Source organism: Saimiri boliviensis, chromosome 2, assembly GCF_048565385.1.
Source record: "Saimiri boliviensis isolate mSaiBol1 chromosome 2, mSaiBol1.pri, whole genome shotgun sequence".
Taxonomy (NCBI): Eukaryota; Metazoa; Chordata; class Mammalia; order Primates; family Cebidae; genus Saimiri; species Saimiri boliviensis.
Window position 1 is genome coordinate 230594180 of NC_133450.1, and position 18412 is coordinate 230612591.

Genomic DNA, 18412 nt, shown 5'->3' on the forward strand with positions numbered 1-18412 from the left:
TTTGTTTTTTAATCCACACTCTTTGCCCACCATTCCATGTCTCTCAAGACTCCAGGAGAAGGGAAACATCTTTTCTTTGGGGATGACCCTTCATTAGAGCAAAAAAATCCACCTTTCTGGTGGTGCTGAAATGTAATGATAGAGACTGGTTCCAGGAGGGAATGAACAAATGTGTGTGGCAGAGGTGATGGAGCTCAACACCTGCTCCATCAGCTGTCCCCCATGCTCGGCCCCCTGTGGTTAAGCAGATCATGTGACTAGCTCTGACCAATAGGCTGTAAGTAGAAACGGCATATGTCATTTCAGGGCTAAGGCAGAGAAGAGTTGGTGTGTGACCCTTAATAGCTGTCTCTTTTCTTCCTGTGGGGTCTGGAGATGCTTGACATGATAGGGCCTGATTTCTATAAAGCAAAACTCCTTTCCCTGCCATGCCGCTGACGATGCAGAGGAGTGAGAAACAAACTTGTGTGTGTGAAGCCATCCAGATTTCAGAGACCGCTTGTCATCATTGCATAGCCTAACCTATCCTGACTGATACAACATGTATTTGACGTGCATCTTATTTAAACAATTACATTTGGAAGCATTTCAAACATTCTGATGTATGCATTGTATTGCATACGTGTAAAACATACGATTAAAAAGTTTTGAGAGATAAAATTCTTTTGTGCTGCAAACAAAACACAGATTCACATCTCTTTGTTTTTATGGTCTTTTTGTTTTTGCATGTATTAAACACAAGATGCTAAGATTGTCACCCATTGTGGGCAGTGGGTTTAAAGTGTGTAAATCACATTTTCTTGGCAATGAGTGAATGAAGCCTGAGACAGTCTACGGTCTCAGGAAGCTCAGAAGAGTGGGGAAAGGCCTGGGAAAGGAATCAGGGGATATGAGGGCCATGGGACATTCAGGATCAGTCTCTTAAAGAAGGCTCAGTTCTTCCTCCAGGAGCCTTCCTCATTCAATCCCACACTAACCTGCCCTCTTCTGAACTGCTATAGCAGCGGTGATCTTTGCATCCTGTTAATTGTAATCTGTCTGATATCTGTCCATTCGTTCTAGAAATATTTGCCGAGTCCCTAGGATGGAATTCCATGCTAGATGCTGGGAGAACAGAGACCAGAGCCAGCCCTGAAAGACCTCACAATGTAAGAAGAGGGCCCCTTACACTCTACTCAGAGTCTCCTAGTTGTTAGTTTTGCCCCTTATCACTCCCTCTTTGCGGGGAGGAATTTTGTCTTTGGCTTCCCATTTATCATCCTCATGCAAGGTTACTGCTGGTAATGTGGAGGCTGCATCACAGACAGCTGATGCGTGTCTGTTGGGCACACTGATCAGCCAGTGTGTCTGTCTTCATCTTTATTAAAATCTATTCCCAAAGTAACATGGTTCTCCTGGTTTTAGATGCAACTCCATCCTCAATCACTACAGCCTGCTTTGAGGTTGCTTCATGTTATACGCTGCCGGCAAAGTCGTCATGATTTTCCATTTGTGCCGCTTGGAGACAGCCAGATTTTGCATCGGAGAGTGAGCAGCTGTGGAAATGTGTACACGTGGTGAAAGTAAAGGCTATGAGACAGCAAAGCACCCTGCAGAAATCTGACCTGCTCATGAACATGCTCCCGTAAAGTGCTATTAACAGGAAGGGGGCATTTCGTGGGAAGGCCATTGCAAGCATCTCCCTTTTGCCCATCGCTGACACTCAACTTGAAGTGTACTCCTTCCATATGCAAGTCAAAGCAAGACTTTTCCAGGTATCAGCACCACAAGCTCAAGCTAGTTCTTGGCAGTGATCTGAGTTTCCTTTTGCCTCTGGCAGAGTATTAGCAACCAAAGCACAGCTAAGGAGCAGACCAATGGACTGGGTGGGAGAGATCACCGTGGTCCCAGCCTGCCCAACCCTCTGAAAGACACCTGCCCCTGGTCCCCAGGGGCTCAGGGTGTGCAGTCAGGAGTGACACAATTATAGCTTTTTTTTTTTTTTTTTTTTTTTTTTTTTTTTTTTTTTTTTTAGGGCAAAGGGCCAGCTTGTTCTCTCTGTGGCTAGATGAGCTGAACTGGCGGCAGGCAGACAACCAGCATTTCTCAGGAAGCTGTACCAACAAGATGCAAAAGGAGAGGCGGAGCAGAGGAGGGCAGCTCATGAGCTGATTGTGCTAAGACCTGTCAAATCATCCTTTAGAAACCCGATGGTAATCAATGCCACCCAAGGGCACCACATGTGCCAATGAAAACCTCTTGCATTTTGGCTAAATGTGGCTTGAGATTAGCATTGGGTGAGAATATCTGTTGTTTGCAGGCACTCAAGACTGCTGAATTCAAAAGTGACTCTTTTGATATTGATAAATAGTGCGGCACACGATTCCTCCCCCACCCCAATAGGAATTGTGCAAATCCTTAATTATGAGGGCACTTTCTCAAGGGCACATTAGAATATCATGCTAAATTGAGTTGTTATCTTCGCCTTTGCCAGGGCTTTTGTGAAACGGCACAGCAAGCTGCCCTTAGAAGTTTTCGCTTTTGTTTGCAAATCATCGGTTCAACTTGGACTAAGGTTTCCAGGAATTAAAAAGAAAGAAAAAGTGCAGGAAAAATTACATAGAGTAAGCCTTCTAAAGTAGGTTTTGTTTTTTTCTCTTTTTCTTTTGGTGAACGGGTCACAAGATTGCAATTCTAAACAATCTCACAATTAATTCTTGAGCTATGCAGTCCAATTAGAACAATCGCTTCCTTTCTGATTTAATTAGAGATGAGGACACGCCTGTGAGCTTATTTGTATAAAATAAGTGCTCATTAAACAAATTTTGGATCAGGTTCAGCTTGTTAGAAATGCCATGAAAAGGGAGCTGTCTTAGTGTCTCTGGCTTCTTTAACCCCTTTAATGCCGAGAATGAACTTCACAGGTGTGGCAAATATAAAGAGTATCTTTGCTAAAACCTGGTGAATTTGAAGGGGGTGGTGTGTGACCAGCCTGACCAACCTAGCGAAACCTCGTCTCTACTAAAAATACAAAATTAGCTGGTCGTGGTGGCGGAAGCCTGTAATCTCAGCTGCCCGGGAGGCTGAGGCAGGAGAATCGCTTGAACCCGGGAGGTAGAGGTTGCAGTGAGCCGAGATCGCACCCTTGCACTCCAGCCTGGGCAACAAGAGTGAAACTCCATCTAAAAAAAAAAAAAAAAGAGATGATATGTTTGTTGAATGGCCCATGGCCCATCTACTCATCTGACATTTAGCATCTTCTTTTCCTTTCCCCAGGCCACTGTAGGCAGAAAATCAATTTGGGGGTCTGAGGAAAGCTACTCTAATAGCAGAAAAAATTCTTATATTATCTGTGTTTCTCAAGTCTCACTACTTGGAGTGGGAGCCATGAATGAGTAGCAGCAGCAGCAGCACCTGGGAACTTGCTAGAAACACAGACTGTCACTCGCCACCCAGATGAATGACACTCTGCATCTTCACAAGATCCCCGGGTGATGGTTGTACAGGTTTACAGTTTGAAGAGCACTGGCCTAAAGGCAACAAATCATGCAGATTTTATTTCAAAAATTCAAAGGCCCTGGGGACCCCAGAGAATGCCACTTCACTTGAATAAAACTAGACTTTGGCGCCCTCTCTACCATGGGGGAATTGCCATTTTGACCCTCCTGAACTCTCTGCCTAAGACTCAGGTGTGTCCCTCTCATCCTCTAGTGAGCTCCCAGGACTGGAAGAACCCATGGGCAAGAACCCATAGGTCATGGGGCATCCTCTGCCTTCATCTATGGCTCCTGCCTCTTGCCCTTCCCTTCAGCACAAAACTGAGCATGTGTTATGCATGAGGCCCCGTGGTGGCTCTCTGCCTATGGAGAGAAAGATTTCCTGTCCTGGAGGGACTCCCACCCTTATGGGCTGATGCTGGAGGGAGAGGGATGATAGGCAGCTGGTGAGTGGGAGAAGTCTTGGGATCCTCAGGCCCCAGAGGCCATCACTGAAAGACTGCTCACGACAGCCAACATCAGAAAGTCCAAATGTCTGAGGAGTAGGAATCTCTGTTTTCCCGGGGAAGGCCCCATCCATGCAGTATCTGTTGCATGCAAAGAGATAACTTCCAAGACACAATGTGTGCATGTGGTATTGAACGTTGAAGAGAACTTAGCCCGCCGAGCTTGCTGTGTGCCACCTTGATGTATTATTCTCCTCCACAAGCGTTTGTCTATTTTTTTCTCATTTATTTTCTTAGAAAGCAAAACTTGCATCCAGGAAAATGACTGCATCAGAAGAGTGACTCAGTGTTCTCTCATGTTGCTCAGTCCTCACACTTCCTTCAGGTAGCCTGGTGGGGAGAAAATATTGGCAAGTTTCTGTCTCATTGCATGGTGCCTGCAATAGCATTGAATAGGCCACAGCAGATTTAAAATTTCTGTCCTTCCACCCCAGACTCAGACTAATGTCACTGCTAAATAGGGGACATTAAAAGAGCCCAGAGCAGCAAGTAAATTGTCATCACTGGACCTTGATCTGACCTGGTACCCTGCATACCATGATTGCCCTGGTGATGGGGTCTGCCCTTCCACCTTCACCACTCTATCTTAAGGATGGACAGGACCACAGGCAGCTCCAAACAGCCTCAGCTGCTACATCCCCAACCCCCAACTCCAGCCTGCACGTAGACTGCCCTGGCTTCCCCACTTCTGCTCCCTTGGACCTTCCACTAGTAAACCAGGAGCCTGGAGGGAGACCTGGGGAGGGGAATGGGGGAAAAGCATGACTTCCTTAAGAAGATGATGATCGCATCATAAACCAGCTCATCATCATCTAATGGGGATGGGATGATGGAAGGAGATTTGTGGGGGGAAGACTCAGCTGAGATGAAAATAAATCTGGAAATCAGCTCTCAAGAATAGGGAGCTGGGATCAGGTAACTATGTGGTCTGCTGGGAACTTTAAACATAATTTTGGAAAAGTTCAGTTGGAGTTCTAGTCTAAGTCTTTTAAAATAAGTTTACTATTTTTGAAAATCACTCAAGCAAAAGGTGTTCTTTGTTTAAAAATAAAATAAAAACTTGAGTTAAACATTACTCAACTATCACTCTTAACACTTTGGTATATTATGTCCTACATTTTATGTATATAAAGACAAACAGAAATAGAGAATTACAGATTTGGATATTAGCATAAGATGGAATCAAACTTCATGTACTAGCTTGTATATGCTATTTAGTTAATTTACATCATGAGAATCTTCTATAACAGCATTGTAAATGACTGCAATAGCTCTACATTGGTGTATACACTGTAGTTTTTGCAGCTGACTTGCTGTTATTGGGTATTTAGACTATTTCTGTTTCTCTACCTACATCTAAATATCTGTCTATCTATCTATCTATCTCTCTATCTCTCTCTCTATCTATCTATCTATCTATCTATCTATCTATCTATCTATGTTTTACTAGCCTAAAAAGTATTAAACAAGCTTTTTATAGTTAAATCTTTGTGTACATTCTCAACTATTTCCTCAGAATAGACACATAAATATCTAATTGCCTAGTTAGAAAGAATTTTCATTTTAGGAATTTTGAAGTATATTGTCAAGTTTGGACCAATTTATACTCTTGTGAGAAATACCTTTGGGAAAAATTCCCACTGTATTTTAAGGCAAACAATTGGATATAACTTTTATCATAGTTTCACCAAGAATCCTCCTTGGACTCTCTTTTAATCATGCATAAGATGAAATCTGAGTCTCCAAGAGCCTGGGATCCAGAAGATGACATCTCAAAGACTTGCCCTTATTGCCTCCTATGTGCTTGAGGGGTGAATTAGAAAGTGAGAACCCCGGGCACAGCAGCCAGAGAGGCCACTGCACTGGTGTTTGAGTGAGGGGCACCATTCCAACCAACGGCTGCCACCATCTCATTGGAGAGCCTGTGTGTGCTGCCACAGAGAGCGTCCCAGCTACTGGGATGCAAGAAAAAGTCCACCATGTGTAAAGGAATAAAATAAACAGGGAGGAGGATTGACCTGAGTAACCAGGGCTGTGGCTCCCCAGAGTGGGAGAAACAAAAGGGTACTTTAGCTTAAAAAAAAAAAAAACAACCCTCAAAGAGTTGTATTCACAGAACCCCTAAAAGGAATTTTAAAACTAAAATACATGTTTGCAAGTTAAAATGTCTAATAGGAGAATTGCAAAGACAATAATCATGACCAGTGATTAAATATCTTGTAAGGAAAAATGCAAAAGAAGAAAAGGAAGAAAGGAAGGAAGGGAAAAAGAAAGCAAGGAGGAAAATTATAATGAGCTGGAGACTCCAGAAGATATTTTATGCAACAGTGAGAAATTTCAAGAGAAAAGAGGCATAAAAAAAGGAATGTTTAAAAATCATCAAAGAAAACATGAACTAAAGAAAACTTCCATTTTAAAATGGAAAACGTTTGGCAAGTGCCATGCATGATTAATGTCACATTAATGATAATGATAATAATAATATAGACCAGACCAGAGCTGGCCAACAGAACTTCCTGCAATAGCGAAACTGTTCTGTGCGGTTCAGTATGGTAGCCACCAGCCACACGGGCTATTGATCATTAAAATGACTGCTATGACAAGGAAACTGACTTTTAAATTTTATTTACTTTGAATTTATTAACATTTACACTAAATAGCCATATGTGGCTAGTCATTATCATATTGGATATGAGATCTAGACATTTCCTGGTGAAATTTCTTAAATATAAGCATTAAAGTAAAAGCTTATAAACTTGCGGGCTTTTGTACTCAAGAGGAATACATTCCAAGCCCCCCAGTGGATGCCTAATATTGTGGATGGTATATTATGTTTTTTCTTATACATACACATGATATAATTTAAATTATAAATTGGGTATACTAAGGCATTAACAAAAATAACAGACAATAAAATAGAACAGTTATAACAACATGCCAGCATCATTACCCTTGTGCTTTGGGGCTCTTATTTAGTGAGATGCAGGTTACTTGAGTACAAGCACTATAATACCACAACAGATGCTCTGATACCTGAAAGGGCTACTAAGCCACTAAAGGGTGGGTAGCTATCCAGCAAAAGTATGCTGAACAATTCACATCCCGGGGGGATGGAGCAGGACTGTGTGAGATTTCATCACCATACTCAGAACAGCGCACAAAACTTATGAATAGTTAAGTAAAATGGGGTAAAAAAACTTACAGATGATTAATTTCTGGAATTTCCTACTAAATATTTTTAGACCTCAGTTGACTGTGGTTGATGGCAGGTAACTGAAACCTCAGAAAATGAAACCAGGGATAAAGGGGGACTACTGTATAGAAAATCAGATTTGTGTTGAACTTCTCATCTGAAACACTGAAGGTTAAAATAAATAGAAGACATTTACAAACTGTTAATAGAAATCACTGATTGGAGGCGGGTCACAGTGGTTCACACCTATAATCTCAACAGTTTGAGAGACTGAGGCAGGCAGATTACTTGAGCCCAGGAGTTCCAGACCAGCCTGGGCAACACAGGGAAACCCCATCTCCACAAAAAATATAAACATTAGCTGAGTGTGGTGGCACTCACCTGTGGTCCCAGCTACTCTGGAGGCTGACAGTGAAGGATTGCTTGACCCTAGAAGGTTGAGGCTGCAATGAGCTGTGATCATACTACTGCACTCCAACCTGGGCAACAGAGTGAGACTCTGTCTCAAAAGAAGGAGAGGAGGGGAGGGGAGGGGAGGGGAGGAGAGGGGAAAAGAGGAGAGGAGAGGAGAGGAGAGGAGAGGAGAGGAGAGGAGAGGAGAGGTGAATCTATATAAAGAACAATACAGTAGAGCAAAAGGGGTTATATGGAAAGGATTAATAAAAATAAAACTTGAAATTAATGTAATATAAAAGATAAAACAGATAAATGAAATAAAAATGGAATTTTTTGAAAGATAAAATAGATAAAACGCTAGAATGGTAGGGAAAACAGATAGAAACCAAAAAATGCAACATTAAGAATGAAAAATAAGGAATAACCATGGATACTAAATAAGAAAAAACTGTATTTATACTTTATGCAATTCTACAATAATGCATTTGAAAAATACTAAAAACTGATGATTTTCTAACAAAATTGGCTCAGTGGTGTTACAAAAAGAAATGTGAAAATATCCTCAGTTCTGTGGCAGCTAACATCCATCTTATATTCAAAGAACAGCTAATTCTTAGGTTTTTAAAAGTTTTCTGGTCTATAGAAAGTTATAACTTCTTCAACTTATTTAAAATCTATTACAGCCTTAATATCAAAATTTGAGAAGGGTGGCACTGAAACAAAGACTATAGAACAATACACGTAGGAATAAAATGACACATTTAAAATAAAAAATTGGCAAATCAAATTCAGCAAGACAGTGGAAGAATGATGATTACAGCATGACCCAGTAGGGTGTATTAGTCTGTTTTCACACTCCTGATAAAGGCATACCTGAGATCAGGTAACTTATAAAGGAAAAGAGGTTTAATAGACTCACAGTTCCACATGGCTTGGGAGGCCACAATTGTGGCGGAAGGTGAAAGGCACGTCTTACAGGGTGGCGGACAAAAGGAAAATGAGAGACAAAGGAAAGGTGTTTCCTTTTGTATGTAAAGTATATAAAGCCATCAGATCTAGTGAGACTTATCCACTACCACAAGAACAGTATGGGGGAACCACACATGATTCAATTACCTCTCACCAGCTCCCTCCCACAATATGTGGGAATTACGGGAGCTATAATCCAAGATGAGATTTAGGTGGGAGCACAGCCAAACCATATCATAGAATTTATAATTGAAAGAACAGTTCACAATTAGAAAATCCAGAAACATAATTCCTAATTTAATTAAAAGAGAAAAACAAATAATTGTATCAGTAGATTCTAAAGAAGCACTTGATAACATTTCGAAGACATTCTTCATCAAAACTGCCTCAGCTCAGACAGAAGTAAACTGAGTAAAACTGAGACATCCTAAAAACTATGAGAAACAAATGAAAATGCTTAAATTGTTTTTATTAAATCAAGGATAAAAGTGGGTGCCCTATTATTTCACATAGTTTGAAGGTTCTAACAAGATACATTATAATTAAGATTCCTCAAAATAATTTTTGTTTTCAGAAAATTAATGTATTCCTAGGAAATGTAAAAAATTATTTAAAAACCATTTAGAATTCCTGTGAGATTTTGATATGCTATATTGTGTTTGTATACATAAATGCAAGTGTTCTTTCTCCTGATACATATATAACTCGTTAGAAAAAGGAATAGAAAAAATATTCAATTTATAATGGACGCAGGAATAAATTTAATAAGAATAAAAACTAAAACTTTATTGAAAGACTTTTAAAAAAGGTAGAAACAAATGGAGAAATAAATCACGTTCCTGGGGGAGAGACTTAATAATATCTTCTTTTTTTTTTTTTTTTTTTTTTTTTTGAGGCGGAGTCTCACACTGTCACTCAGGCTGTAATGCAACGACGCGATCTCGGCTCACTGGAACCTCTGCCTCCCAGGTTCAAGTAATTCTCCTGCCTCAGCTTCTCAAGTAGCTGGGATTACAGGTGCCTGCCGCCATGCCCAGCTAAATTGTTTGTATTTTTGGTAGAGATGGGGTTTCACTATGTTGAGCAGGCTGGTCTCAAACTCCTGACCTCGTGATCCACCCGCCTCAGCTTCCCAAAGTGCTGGGATTATAGGCATGAGCCGCTGCGCCTAGCCTGAGACTTAATATCTTAAGTCTCCTTTGTGCATGGCTACAGGAAAGTCATTTCTCATCAGAATCCCTCCTGTTTTTCTGTGGGACTTTAGGAACTGGACTTCTTGATTTGAAGTATTTATCAAAGTACAAATGTGCAAGAATTTCAAATAAAAACTTGAAAATTAGGAATATGAATGGGGTGGTAGGGAGGATTTTGCCCGGCCAGATGTAAAGACGTACTATAAACCTGCTGGGTTCAAAATAGTGAGGCCATGAAATTAGGGCAAGTGAAAGCTAAGCCCCCACGATCCTTAGAGGAGGTAGGTTAAAGGAAAGCAAACGACAGGAGAAGGACTTTACAAAGGGCTTTTCCAACTGGGGTGTATGAATATCTGTAGGGATCTGACAACTCCATCTGCAAACTTAAAGTGTGTTTTATTTTAAATTATAATGCAAAAACACAAATGATTTTACTCTGTATCATTTGATCAACACCGATAGCTTAGGACTGCCACAAAATTTCTGTGCCATTTTTGCATTTACAATTAAGATTCATTTGCAAGTGGCATTGGTGGTAAGTAGCACTGATTGAATAACCCTGTGCTAGTCAGAGCAGAGGTAGATGTAAAACACAGAGGAAGTGTTTAACTTGAGTGCCAAATGTCAACACACACCAAACTGCTAACCCTGGCCACCTTGATGGAGCAGAGGGTGGCAGTGCAGCTGGATTTGGGCCAGAAGAGACGCTGGCTTTATCTTTATTACTGAGTCTACTGCAACAATCACATAATGAGGGTATACTTTGAAAGGAGAAGTCAATCGAGTTCTATGTAGCTCAAAGACCTAACTATCAAAGTGGGAAGGACATTTTATGACTCAGTGTGATAAGTACTATAATTTAGTAATGGATTTTTGTTTGTAGTGTGCATTGTGGTATACGTGGGGGTATTGAATGGTGGCCCCGGAAAAGATCAGCCTAGTTCCAAATCCCTGAAGCCAAAGGATACTATTTTATTTGGGAAAAGGGTCTTTGCAGATGTAATCAATTAAGGATATTGATATGAGAACTTCCTGGATTTCCTGGGTGGGCCCTCAATCCCAAGATACATGTCCTGGTAAGAGACAGGCAGAGAGAGACTTGAGACATGCAGAGGAGCGGGTGATGTGAAGACAGAGGTAGAGATCAGAGTGATACTGCCACAAGCCAAGGAATGCCTGGAGGCAGAAACTGGAAAATGCAAGCAGCGGACTTTCCATCCCTGCAGCGAACATGGCCCTGTCAATGCCTTGATTTCAGATTTCTGGCCTCCCGAACTCAAAGAGAATACATAGCTGTTGTTTTAAGCTACCCAGTTTGAGGAAATGTGTTATGGCAGTCATAGCAAACTAATACAGGAAAGTAACTTATTTTTTCTGGAATGGTTAAGGCAGACTTCACCAGAGTCATGGCTTTTATAAGCTGCACCTAAAAGGAAGTAGAAAACGGAAGGAAGGCTACTCTGGGCAGGGAAGACAGCATGAGCAAAAGCACAGAGGGCTGAGGGGTTGGATTCGGTGTGGCTGGGGTAGGAGGTGTATTTAACAGGTGAGGTTGGGGGTGAGTGGAGAGTGAAATATCATGTTTTCTGCTGACTCTTTAGCTGAAGAAACTAATTCACAAGCAATTGAAAGATATTCCTAAGAGGACTGAGCAATTTCATGTCAGAGACAGAATTCTGGCAAAATCTACCTTCAATGTCATATTCACAAGGCAGGCAATTGTATCCCTGTAAAGCCCAAGAAAAAGAGAACTGAGAACAGTTTTCTCGTATTCAAAATGCAGCAGCTTGTTGGGTCTTGAGGGCTCCCTTCACAGCCAGTTTGCCCACATTCCTAGGCCGACAGCTTGCTCTCGCATCCAAGTAATCCCCGCCAGAATGGGAAGTCACCAAGCTAGGTAGAAAACAAAATATTTTCGCCATTTGACATGATAAAGTGTTAGGCTCTTGAATAGAAGAACTGGGGCAAGCATGGGAGTGTTCTGTCCTATCCACCCGCTCCGTCCCCTGTGGGAAACATCTCCCCCAGCCAGCACATCAGAAAGTGGCCTGTTGGAAGCCACCCCCTTTGATTTCTGGATGTGGACATGACTTGCCACCCGCATGGATTCCGCCCCCTGCTCAGCAGCGTTTGTGGCAGTTGAGAGTATCTTCTCCTTGATACCATTAGAAATATCCAAGGCGGGTATTGCACACCGAGGCCAAAAATGAATGTGCGCACATGCCAAGAACACTTGCAGATGCGTGGATGAAAACATTTGTTTCATAGGACTGACGCTATAAATAGGATGAGGATCAGCAGGAAGGCAGCAGTTTGCATGGGTGGCCTTGTCTCTGTGGTGGAGATATTTCCCAGAAACTTGTGCCAGCAGGGTGGCTCTGGATCCAATGAAGCTGCTGCGTCATCGCTGTGACATGGCTCACAACTGCTGGGGTGCCAAGCCCTTTCCCTCGCTGCTCAAAAACACATCTGCAGTCATCTCCAGAAACTTCCGTGACAGGCTGGGGGCCCTCATGTGAGAGAGAGTGTGACTGTGTGGCAAGTGTGTGGTGGTGCACTATGCGTGTGTGTGACTGCATGAATGTGTATATACTGTGTAAGTATGTGTGTATGTGTGTATGAGTGTGTGTCTGTGTGAGAGAGTGACTGTAAATGAATGTGTGAGTGTGTGTGTGTGTCTGAGTGTGTGACTGAGTGTGTAGGTACATCTGTGTGTGTGTGTGTATATGTGTGTGAGTGTGTCTGTGTAAGAGAATGTGTGTCTGTTTATATGGGTGTCTGAGAGAGTAATATGACTGTAAATGAGTGTTTGTGTGTGTGAATGCCTGAGTATGTCTGTGTGTGTGTGTGACTGAGTGTGCAGGTACATCTGTGTATGTGTATGTGTGTGAGTGCATATATGTGTGTGAGTGTTTATATGTATGTGTCTGTGTGAGAACGTGTGTCTGTTTATATGGGTGTCTGTGTGAGATAGTGTATGACTGTAAATGAGTGTGTGTGTGTGCCTGAGTGTGTGTGACTGAGTGTGCAGGTACATCTGTGTATGTATGTGAGTGTGTATATATGTGTGTGTCTGTGTGAGAGAACATGTGTCTGTTTATATGGGTGTCTGTGAGAGTGTGTGTGACTGTAAATGAGTGTGAATGCCTGAGTGTGTGTGTGAATGCCTGAGTGTATGTCTGTGTGTGTGACTGAGTGTGCAGGTACATCTGTGTATGTGTGTGTGTGTGTGTGTGTGTGTATGTCTGTGTGAGAGAGAGTGTGACTGTGTGGCAAGTGTTTGTGTATATGACTGTGTGTTGGGGGAGTCTCTGACTGTGACTACCTGGGTGTGTGGATGTGTCTGAGTCTGTGTGGGGAGAATGTGGGTGTGAGAGTGTGTGTGACTGTGTGACTACATATGCATTTGCGTGAGTGTGTGTGAGTGGGTGAGGGTGTGTGCGTGTCACCCAGGCTGGAGTGCAGTGGCATGATCTCGGCTCGCTGCAAACTCCACCTCCAGGGATCAAGCGATCCCTGTGCCTCAGCCTCTGGAGTAGCTAGGACTAGAGGGGTGCACCACCATGTCCAGCTGATTTTTTTGTATTTTTAGTAGAGACTTGGTTTCACCATGTTGGCCAGACTGGTCTTGAACTCGTGACCTCAATTGAGCCTCCCACTTTGGCTTCCCCAAGTACTGCAGTTACAGGTGTGGGCCACTGTGCTCAGCCCCGAGTGGTTGCTCTGTCCTCCTCAGAGTGGGAGGCTGTGGTGTAGCTGCATCTCACTTACCTCCAAACTGAGGAAGAAGATTCCTGCCTGCTCTTGGGCAGAACAGAAAACCTGCAGCCAGGAGAGTAAGGACGCGGAGGAGGTTGGAGAGTGGGGATTCATCTGGTGGGTGACAAGACGGACAATGGAAGCTGGTGGTGAGAGGGGACAGCAGTAGCAGCTATAGCAGGAGGAGGGGCAGGGCTCACCTTGCCAGGGCAGGCCTGCAGGAGGAAGCAGGGCAGTGGGAAGGAGAGGTCAGGGCCGAAGGGATTCTTCAGCTCCAGCAGCCCGTGAACTGGCAGAGGAAACAGAAAGCGAACAGCAACACTTCTGTGGGACGAGAGGGTGGTGAAGCAGATCAGCTGAAGGTTTGGTCTGGAAGCTGGTTATGATAAAACTTTCACATGGTTGGAAAGAAACCCTGGGCCCCACTTGCTGTGTTTCCAAACATTTGTTTCCCATCCCAGCTTGGAAATAAATGAAGGCGCTGTGTGGGGTTCTCCAACATCCATCATCTCATCGTCACGCCTCACGAATCTTAGGACCATTTTACAAAAGGGGAGATTGAGGCTCAAAGAGATGAAGTAACTTGCCAAGTGCATACGGTAGGGTCATAAGCCCAGGTCTCAGGACATTCCTGGGCAATGGCAGAAAGTCCCCTTGCGCTTTTTTTGGGGGTAGTAATGTAGATGTTCTTGATGGCAAAGAGAATCTCCCTCCTCTTGTGACACAAACACCAAGTGCTTAATTTGTCTGGAAACTGTCATAGACACTAAAATCCACTGTCTCATTTGCTCCTCATGAGCTTGCAAGTTAGCTGTCGTTACCCCACTATCTGGAGCAAACCGAAGGGACTTCTCCAAGGACACACAGCTATGTCATGCTGGAGCCAGGATTGACACTCAAACCCATCTATGCCCATGCTCTGGTCTACTACTCTACCCTGCCTCCCTCGTGGAAGAAAGGGCTCCTCCCACTGACTCCCTGCCCCCTGCCTCTGGCTCTGCACATGAGAGGAGGTGCATTGCACCCATGCAACAATGCTCACTGCTCATTACTCACGGCCTCCCAGGCCTCCCAGTGATTAAGCCCTTAGAACTTCCCTTCGGCCGCGGGTGACATCATTGCATAATTAAGGTGACTGTGATGCCCAACTGCGTGCACCAAACAAAGGTTCCTTGTTTTAATTTATCATCCCAGCTCTCCTTGTGCAAGACTGAGCTCCAGCTGGTAATTAAGGGAGACGGTTTAACCTGGCTGAATGAGAGCAAGGCTTGGGGCAAAGTGGCAGAAGGGTGACCCAATGTCAACTCTTAATTTGATATGGTAATGAGGATACCAATAAAAGATAATAAGGAGTAGGCTTACCCCAGAAAGAGGAGAGCTCAACACTAATCTGAAGCTTTCCTTTTATGTAATTTTCTTGCCAAGTAGCTAAAAAGATTTTTTTGTCTCCTCTTATTTCTCAGCTGACCCTTTGATGGAGCTACTACTGAGCGGTCACGTGCCCCGAAGTTGGTCACTTTCTACCCAGAGCATCGTTTTAATGCACATAGATTCTGCAGCACGGGCTACAAAGATTCAAAGACAGCTTTGCCATTTGCTAGCCTCGTGAACTCAAGCAAGTTACTGAAATTCCTGTCTCTGTTACTGCATCCATAAAAGGCCAGTTGCAATACTAGCACCTGCCAAATCACGGTGTTGTGAAGAATAAAGTGAATTAATGTTATGTTCGATCTGCAGGTCAGTGCCCGATGCATAAGCACTTTGTGTCTGTTATTGGTGCCTTCGAACCTCTCTTCACAATCTGTGTACAACTTTACAGTGTCTTGCATGAGATTAGGTGTTCAATAAGTATCTTTTCATGACATTTTCTGTCTTCCTCTCTTCCCTCTCTTTGTCCTTCTCTCTCCACAAACAGGGACCTCATTTCTACCTTCAATACGTAAAGTGAAATGCGGAGCAGACCCATTCGTTTGCAAGTACAATGAGTTAGGGGCTAAGGAGGCCAGGTGAACAGCAACTTGGAGTATGAGAGCTGGAGAGAGAAGGTGGTTGGGGCGTGAGCTTATGTTTAAAAAGCAGCTCACAGATGAGGATTTTACTGTCTCTAGGAACTGACCAAGCTTGGGAGGAACAGTCCCTCCAGGGCCAGGAGGACTTCAGAAGTCAAGGCATCAGAATGCAGAAAACGAAAGACACGGTTTATATAGTCTCTCGTGTTCTCCCCTCCTAAGAACTGTCAGTTGCCTTAATGTAACTTACATTCAGGAGACTCTCAAGGGAGGCTGAATTGTGTAGCAAAGTTTGTTTTCCTTATTGAGCTGAACTCCCTTGATCGCCCCATAGCTGCCTGGCCAGAATGGGGACTCAGACCTCACCAGAGTCTGCCAGCTGGGGCCAGAGGGATGCCCTCAGGTGTCTCCTCGGTGGGGCATTCTTCATCTGCATCTACCCATCTAAATAACGGCTCACCTTTGGGGTGAGCTGTAACCTGCCTCATCACTATCTCTTCCAGCTTCCCAGCACTTCCCCAGTCACTTCCTTGTTTCCGCTCCTGAATTTCCAGACTATTTTTTTTTCTATTCTTCTTTTTATTATTATTTTATTCCAACAGTTTTTGGAGTATAGGTGATTTTTTGTTACTTTGATGAGTTTTTTAGTGGTGAATTCTTACATTTTAGTGCACCTGTCATCTGAGCAGTGTACACAGTGTGCAATGTGTTATCTTTTATCCCTTACCCCCTTCCAACCTCCCAACCCGTGAGTCCCCAGAGCTCATATGTGACTGTGGTTTTGCATTCCCATAGCTTAGCTTCCACTTATAATTGAGAATATATAGTTTTCTGACTTACTTCACTTAGAATAATGGCCTCCAGCTCCATTCAAGTTTCTGCAAAATACATTATTTCGTTCTTTTTTATGACTGAGTAGTTTTCAATGTACAAGTTGTTTGCTTAAACAGTGATCCCAGGAAGCACTGGTAGAAGGGTGGGGAAGGAGAAATAGAAGTTGTGGGGGCACTGTTGAGTGCATGCTAATGACCTGTTTACCACTGATGGCAACTGGGGCTCGATTTTGCTGGTACTCTGTAGGACACAGCTCAAGTTGTCCCATCTGGGTTGTTTGTCCATATGCCATTGGAGGTCGGCTGCCCCTGGGCCACTTAACCCCATGACACATGAGCAGAACAATGGCCAGAGCAGACCCTCCACAGGGTCCCATATGGCTATGTTGAGAAACCAAGCCATTGACCTTGAGTGCCAGTGTGTTATGGGTGGGTACCTAGCCATCTGCTATACCTAAGTTGTAAAATCAAGGTTAAATAGCCACAGGTTCTAAAATCGAGGCACCTGCAACTATCAGCCAAGAGGCAGAGAAAAAAGAACAGATTTAAAGTCATTTATCCATTTTTCTGTTATTGTCTTGAGTTTCTCGTGGGAAGAGATCAGCTGACATTGGAAATAGGTGGGTGACATCCTCACGGGCCCCCTGCATTTTCCCAGCCTATGTCTGGCTCCCACAGCTGGGAACATCTGGGCTGCATCCCAGGGTAAGCTGTCCAGAAAGCTGTGGCATGGCCAAGATGTGCCTTGGCTGAGGCAGACTGGGGGAATCTTCCAGCTGCCGTGACTTCAGCTCCCCCTGGAGAGCCCTCCCCTTACTCCAAGCAGCAATATTTCTCCAAGGATGTTGCTTTCATCTTTCTCCCTTCACTCAAAGAAAGGCCACATTTTCCCTTTGCAGAACATGTTGATGACAATTTCCTCTTGGAAACATCTGTGCTTCGAGGCTCTAGGCTAGTCCCGCCTTTCTTATTTTGCCCCAAGTTCTCCCACTGCACAGAGCTGGGGGCCTCTTGGAGTCCTGGACCACCCCAGCCTGGTGGAGCGTAAAATGGGATAACTTCGCGTAAACTTAATCAAAGCCAGAAGTAATCAAGATAATCTGGGCCCCTAACCTAGTTCGGAAGACCTGCATTAAGAAGGCAGAGCAGGATGCAGTGGGAATTGGGTGGACAGTGGAGACCGTCGACGTCAAACACTCCCGAATCTGGCTTGAGTGCAGATGTCGTCACTTAGCTCAATGCACAAAAGCATCCCAGCCAAGTTTCATATTTTAGACATTCTTGAATTTGGCAATTTATATTTTATATTTTTGGACACTCTTCTGGAATAATCTGTCAATTAACATATACCAGATTCCCCTTGTTTTTTTTTTTTTCCTTTAGCAAAACCCTACAAAAATGTTTCCCAAACCCATCAGTTCCCCAGGGTTTTCTGGTAATCACAAGCAGACCTCCTCATGTGTCGGCTGTCTGCGGCATTCCCTAACATTCCACCGGCACCGCAAGTTTGAGTACTCCTCTGGGACAAAGCCTTCCATCATGCTCTGGCCAGCATCCTGCACTGACAGAGCCAGGCACATCTGTAGGTGACAAGGGTGTTTTTTAGAAACAGAGCAAATTGATTCTGGATTATGTTTTAAGTACAGTAATGAAGTTAAAAGAAAGAAGAGCAGACAAAACAGATACCATAGATTAGAAAGGAGAATGACGTCACAAGAATATTGACTTACAAGCTCAGAAATCTAGGTCTCGTCCCTAGGCTAATAAATATCAATGTCATCTTTGATACATTTCTCAGCATTGCTGGCTTCACTTTCCTCCTCAATTATAAAATGAGGCATGGGACCATATTCTGACTCTAAATTGTTATGAATACATAGATTTTCTAAATACATGATATAGATGTCTTCACACACTTCGGAGAAAAAAACAGTGCCTTATGTGATAAATAAATACTCAGTAGAGTGAAAATCAAGCACACGGGAAGAAATTGCATAGGGAAGATAGTTCACTGTTAGGTGATGTCATCTCTCAAGTTGGATAATTATGTATTTTTATAAATTGTTTATATTAGCAAT